The sequence below is a fragment of the Centrocercus urophasianus genome, unplaced genomic scaffold (assembly GCF_019232065.1).
Source record: "Centrocercus urophasianus isolate 14NV4802_14NV808 unplaced genomic scaffold, USGS_Curo_1.0 seq_513, whole genome shotgun sequence".
In the NCBI taxonomy this organism is placed as follows: domain Eukaryota; kingdom Metazoa; phylum Chordata; class Aves; order Galliformes; family Phasianidae; genus Centrocercus; species Centrocercus urophasianus.
The window spans coordinates 6,779-13,643 of NW_024885104.1; positions in this window are offsets into that span (position 1 = coordinate 6,779).

Here is a 6,865-nt window from a genome sequence, read left to right on the forward strand (position 1 = left end):
AGGACGTGGTCACAGGGCTCAAGTCGTTCCTCAGAGACTGTGAGTACGGGCGTGAGAGCAAAGTGACAGATGCCATGATCCTCAGGGTATCTCAGCCTCACAGGGAAATTGTGACTACAGCCTGTGAGATACAGCTGGGCTGCTTAAGAACACTGAGCATCCACAGCTGACCCACACCTCGATGAGCCGTGTCCACAGCTGATGTCCACAGCTCCCTCAGATGCTAGAGTAAAGCTCAGGCTCACCCAGGCTGTGTCTTTCCCTGAACTGCTCCCTTCCACAGTGAAAGCTGGCAGAGCTGGGCCCATGGCCCCCTCTTACCTCCTGAGCTGGTCGCAGGGTCCCTCAGTCAAGCGCAGGGCAGGAAGGAAGCTGAGACCCTTACAGGACCTCCATAGCTGAGACTCTTACAGGCCGTTGCCATGATTCCATGATTCAGTCAGTTCCTTGCTGCTCACTCCCATCAGAAAGGTCCTCGCACTGCTTGGGAAGCACAGTGTCACCTGGGGAAAAGAGAAAGCAGGAACAGGCCATGCAGGTGGCTGTCACCCAGCAGAAGGCCAGATCCTTCCGCCTGATATCTACTCCTCTTTCCAGTCCTGATGTGGCCCAGAGCATGCACAAGTATCAGTGATCAGCAGCAGGACTCAGGGAAGGATCTGCAGAATCGGAGCTGATTCAGCTCTCCAGCCTGGCAAAGGAGCAGAGCCGTAGGGCTGCCATGAGCTGCAGGACTGCCCTGCTGTCATTCGGGTGGTGAAGCTGAAACCAGCTGGCTGGCAAAGTCCCATCTTGCTGACTGATCCATAGAACCCCAGGGAAAGAGAGACAGGCTCTGGGCTGAGAAGGCCTTGGGATACCGGTCCAGGAAAAGGGCGCAGCTCACAAGCGTTGCTCAGCGTCTCCACAGGACCACTGCTCACCATCAGGATGCTGTGAAGCCCAGTGCACAAGGCAGCGGTGAGACAGGGAGGTCACAGCGAGTCCCCCAAAAGCTGGGCAACACCTGCAGGTGGCACATGGACAGTGCAGGACGGGTGCTGCAGTGGAACTGCCAGGTCACAGCCTGAACCACTGCGCGAGCACACGAGTACCTCGAGCGGGGAGCCTTCCTCTCTCTCCATCTCAGCAGTGCTCCCAGCAGCACACACACAGCCTGCACAGGTCTCCCCCCCTCACCCCTCAGCCCCCTTTCACCTTTCAGCACACCGCAGTTCAAACGCAGAAGGCTGCATTCCTCAGCTCACCGCTTTCTGCCAAACTGTTGCTGGGAGGGATGAGTCGATTCCTCTTTCTGTGATATCCTGTTCTATAGCTCCTGTATCTCAAATAAAGGCTCTGTCATTGCCTTGTTTCCTTTACAGGTGGGAAGGGGCAGAGGACATCAGTAACAATCAGAATGATCAGTGCAGTGGGAGGAGGTGTAACCACAAAGGGACTAGCACAACAGAAGGGTGTTACAAAGACAAAGGACAGTGCTCACCTGTCCCTGAAGATCCAGGCTCACAGGGAAAACTCCACAGGGCAGGGATCTCCAACCAGAGATCCTTGCCCAGTGCAGGGTCAGCCCTTCAGTGAGGTCTAACAGAGGTGCAGCCAGGCTCCCCTCATTCCATCATACAACTGAACTGCCCTCACCTGCGCTCCCAGGGCCGACTGGGTCCTTTCCCCAGGTGCTCCATCTGGGCTGGTGGTTCAGGCCCTGACTCAACACTCACCAGACAGCATTTCTCAACAAATAACAGCCAAAGGGGGAAATGGTTTTTCCCCTGCTGTTTTCCAGGCTGCTGTAACAATCCCACCACTGCTGTGCCGGTCGGCAGAGCTGACAACAGGATCTTCTCACGAGCCAGCAGGATGAGGAAGTGAGCAGAGTTTTTGGAAACGTGCCTGCTGTCAGGGTGGGAGTTTGGGCCCGCCCAGCACCATGCATTTCCACCACACGACATGGGAGGTGGCAAAGGTGTGGGAGTCAGTGGAGAGCTGGTGGAGGAGGAGAAGCTTGGATGCCTGGCAGTTTGAGGGGACGTGAGGTAGCTGCACCCATCACAGCCAAGGGCAGCGCAGACAGACGGCCATCAGACATGATGTGCAGGGTCTTCATGACTGGAGCTTCAGGGGATGGCCGTGGTCACTGCGGAGAAGGGAAGAGCGTGGGCAGCAATTGTGGAGACAGGGCACCTACCCTGGGCTGCAGCCCCTACAGCACAGTTGCAGGGTTTCAGGCTGCACAAAAAACCCTTTGTCTCATTTGCTCTTCAGAGTGACTCAAAATCCAACCCCAGCACTCTCACAGCCTGGGCAGAGCACGGCAAAGGAACCCTAAACCTGACAGCTCCCTTCCTACACCCCTCACATCACTCCAAGACCTCTCTCTCCCTTCAGCAATCCCACCCTCTCCCAACGGGGTTGCACCAAAGGGCTCTTCCTTGGTCACAAACTCTCCATCCAACTCCCAAAGCTCTCAAACACCTCAGGCACCTTCAGCTTTGTCATACCAGCAGTGAAGTGCATGCACCCACCTGCCACAGCTTTGCAAAAAGGCACCACTCCCTGCTGAATTACCTGATGGGCCACAGATGTCACACTAACAGGGAGAAAAGAAGAAGAAAAAACAACTGAGAGAAGAAGAAAAAAGGCCCTCACTAAACTAAGCACCTTGGGGCTCTCTCATCTTATTCACTGGGACGGGCAGAGCCTTGGGAAGGAAGGGCACTGGGCTGCAAAATGCCCATCGATACGGTCACTGATCCTGAGGATGGGAAACCACTGGGATGGGAAGGAGGACTGGGTACGAAAAGGCAAAGCATGGCAAGCCGGGGGGGAAGGGGCTGAGCCCAACGGTCACGGAACCCCCGTGGGGGGGAGGGGCTCCCCCAACTGCCACTCTCCAGCTGTCATGGCAGGTAAGGCAGCAGCTCCCCCTGCTCTGACGCTCCAGCTGACCCCAGCGCCCCACATCTCACCCCTGTGGCCCCGGATCTCATCCCAGAGCCCCAGAAAACACCCCTGTGACCCGGATCTCAGCCCAGCATCCCAAATCCCACTCCTGTCACCCGGATCTCACCCCAATGCCCCGGCTCTCAGCCCAGCGCCCCTTCTGCCATTTCCCCACAGAGAGATTCCCTCGAGCGCTGACGGTGCCTCTGATGCCTGACGCCACTTGCTTTGATGCCACTGTGCCGCCACCGGACCCCGCCGGGATGCAGCCCACCGTCCGCGGACCGATGCCGGTACCCCCACAACCCTTCCCTGTCCCCACTGCCACCCACCTGCCACCTCAGCCCTCTGTCTGGCCCGGCCTACCAGGTGCCTGGGGACAGGCAGCGCAGCTCCCACCCGGGGGGGCTGCCCCCAACCCTGGCTCAGCTGCCACCTGTGGGCCTCACCCCAACTGCGGGGCTGCACTCACTGGTGCTGCTGCTCCTACCTGGGGGGCAGCACCCAGCTACGGCTCCCCCCCACGCCCCTGCTCCCTGCTCGGGACGTCCCCTGCCAGCAGGGACGATGGGGCTGTGGCCCGGGGCCGTGCCCCTCCACGCGGAGCCCCCGCAGCCCGCAGGCACCTGCCTGCCGCAGGCCCCCGGCCGCCCCGGCCCCCCCCCAGTTCTTTTGCAGGTACCCTCCCTGCAGCAGCAGGTGCTCCCCATGCCCTGCACCCTGCCCCACACCTGGGAGCCGCCGATGCAGCCCTCCCAACACGCCGTGCTGCTCTCGGAGGACCAGGGGCACCCAGCGCCCACCGACGCCTGCCCCCACCCCGCCACGGCTCCGCTCACCTGCAGCGCTGCCTTGCTGCAATCAGGCCGTGAGTTCAGGGGCTGCAGGGCGGGCGGCAGGCTGTCTACTCCACGGGCCTGTGGGAAAGCTGGCATTGCCCCGCTGCGGATGCTCTTGCTTTGCCAGCAGAGACAACCAGCGCAGACACCCCGGAGGACGTCGCCGAGGACATCGCTGAGCTCCTGACGTGGATCAACGAGGGTGAGTCTGGGGGCAGCAGAGCTGGCGGGGGGTGCTCGCACCGAGCGGGCACGGGAAAGCTGGCAGTGCCCCTCTGGGCATTTTCTTCCTTCCCCAGAAGTGACAGCCAACCCAGGCATCCTGCACGACACCGCAGACATGGATGAGCTGCTCACGTGGATCAACAGCGGTGAGTTTGGGAGCAGCACAGCTGCTGGGGGCTGTCTGCGCTGAGTGCCTGCGGGAAAGCTGGCATTGCCCCACTGGGCATTTCTTCCACTGCCCAGAAGACAGACCCAGCACCAGCACTCTGGCCGGCGATGCCGAAATTGACCCTTTGCTCACCTGGATGGATGGTGAGTTTGCGGTCTGCACAGATGACCGGGGGGTGTCTGCACCAAGCGGGGGTGGGAAGGCTGCCATCATCGTTCCGGGGCATGTTCTGCTATTCCAGAAGCTGCGAGTGCTCTGCACAGCTGCAGAAGGGAGGGGCTGGCGCAGGGCACCACTGCCACAGAACCACCGAGCCCACGTGCCTCCAGAAGCCTCAACTCCTCTTCCATCGCAGAGCTGCCTCACTCCCCCACGGCCAGAAGGGAGCTCAGCAACGACACAGATGCTGAACCCGGGCTCTTCAACAACTCACTTGGGCACCAGGCAGCATCCCCTCAGCTGCCCGTGCCGAGCCCCCTGGCTGCTCTTACACCGCCATCGCCAAACAACGCACACCCGATGGAAGAGGTGCTGCGAAGGCAGCCCCGGGTGATGCTCACCCGCCTGGCACTGCCCTGCCCACCGGCTGCCCCTGCACCTCCTGCACCTCGCACTGCACACCCCATGGCAGAGGTGCAGCGCAGGCAGCCCCGGCTGGTTCTCCCCCCGCCTCGCACTGCCACCCGGCTGCATCTCCTGCCGGCTGGCACACCAGCACCCAGGGCACAGCACCGAGCCAGCCAAGCGCCCCGTGCCTCCTCTGCTGCGCGCTGGGCGGCTCGGGGAAGAGGCGCCGCACAAACAGCCCCACGTGCTGCTCAGGCGCCTCGCACTGCCAGCTGGATGCATCTCCTGCCGGCTGGCACACCAGCACCACGGGGACAGCACCGCGCCGCCCACCAGCCCAACGCCCGCCTGCTCCACCACCAGAGGCCAGAGCGCCGCGCACAGGCAGCACGCTGCCAGCATCCCAGGCACAGACAGGAAGCTGCCGCGCTGCCACCGTGCGCCAGCCCACAAACGCCGGCGCTAGGCCAAGCTGCCGCTGTCAGCACGGCGGCCAGCACCAGGACTCGGCACGGTTATGGGCACACAGCAACACAACAACAACCCGGCCAGCAGCAACACCAACAAACAACCGAAAAGAATGCAGCGCCAGGGCAAGGCACAGACGCCCACCGAGACTGGAGCAGGCCACAAGCTCAGCATCCGTGCCTGGGAGGAGGAAAGGGTAGCTACTGGGCACGCTGCTTCCTCCAGCACAGGTGCAACTGCAGGGCCGCCAGCCCAGAAGCAGCCTGCGGCTGCCAGTCACAGCAAAGCACCTCTCTGCAGGAAGCCAAGGCACTTGCAGTCGTGCCAAGGAGGAGCGAAGGGTAGCTACCGGGCACGGATCTCGCCTGCCAGCAGAGGGGGAGGGAATTTGGTGGGGTGGCAATTCTGGGTGAGAAATTGTACTCGGGTAATATTGTACTCCAAAACTGCTGGAACTGGGAGGCAGGAATTGCTGGCGTGGGATTTTTGGGGGGCTGGGAAGTTTTGTGCAGGGGGAAGAAACTATTGGTGGGCAGGAGAAATTGATCGGGGGGTGGGAAACTGATCAGAGGGTGGGAATTTTATGCGGTGGGATCAGAAACTGTTGTTAGGGGTGGGAAATGGTTGGGAATCTTGTCATTTATGCACTATTTTGTACATTTCACTATTAAACATCCTGCGTTCCCTTTGCTACACCTCTGCCTGCAGTCGTTCATGCAGCACCAAAGCCCCCCCCAGGCCCCCGTGCCCACCTCTGGGGATGTTGGGGTGGCTGCAGGCAGCCAAGAGCTCCTCCAGCTCCTCCAGGCTGAACATCTCCATCGGGGGCACCGAGTTGGCACAAGGAGAGTCGAGGCAACGCCGAGAGGCAACGGGAGCTTACTGGGGAACTGCACAGAGCACCAGGGGGCGTGGAGAGCTTTGCACAGCACTTGTGGCGTTGGGGGGCTCCAACGGTACCCAGGTGGCACATTTTCACCTCACTAACTTCCTGCTCTCCAACATCTCACCCAAGCCATCCAACAGGCCCTTTTCTCCAAGGGGGGCAGACTTTCTCCTTGCGCCTGACCTTACCCCCCACCTCCCCAGGCTGCCCGTCTCCCCCCTGGGTGCTGTGTTCCACACATTCCCATCCTCACGCTGTCGCTCAGTGACACCTTTGTCACCCACACGCTCACCGTGGGTCCTCAGGAGGGCTGGGGGTGTCCTGTGAAAGCAACCCCAGGGACAGCTCTGGTCCCGAGCCCTGGAAGACACAGCTCCTGGAAAAACACCTGCAACGCTGCTTCATCTCATCTCCTTGGCACTCCACCTGGGCGCTGTGTGGAAGCCAGCTGCTTCCCCTGCTGTCTCGACACTGGGCTCGCCTCTCTCCCTCTGCTCCTCACCCAACACCCAGCACTGCTTTTACCATGCCCTTGCTGAAGAGCACACAAGGTACACAAGCACACCGCTCTCCCTAGGAAAAACATGGCTCCCAGGCACCTGCACTGCAAACCGATCAACACACGTTCAAGTCTCACAGCAATCAGAAAAACTTAAACCCGAGGCCCCTGTTTAGCAGTAATGGTTGGCTGAATTTGGGCTCACAGTACGATTCCAACTCGTCACCTTCCTGCCTTCCAACTGCCTTCGCTGTGCTTTGAAGCTAAGATCC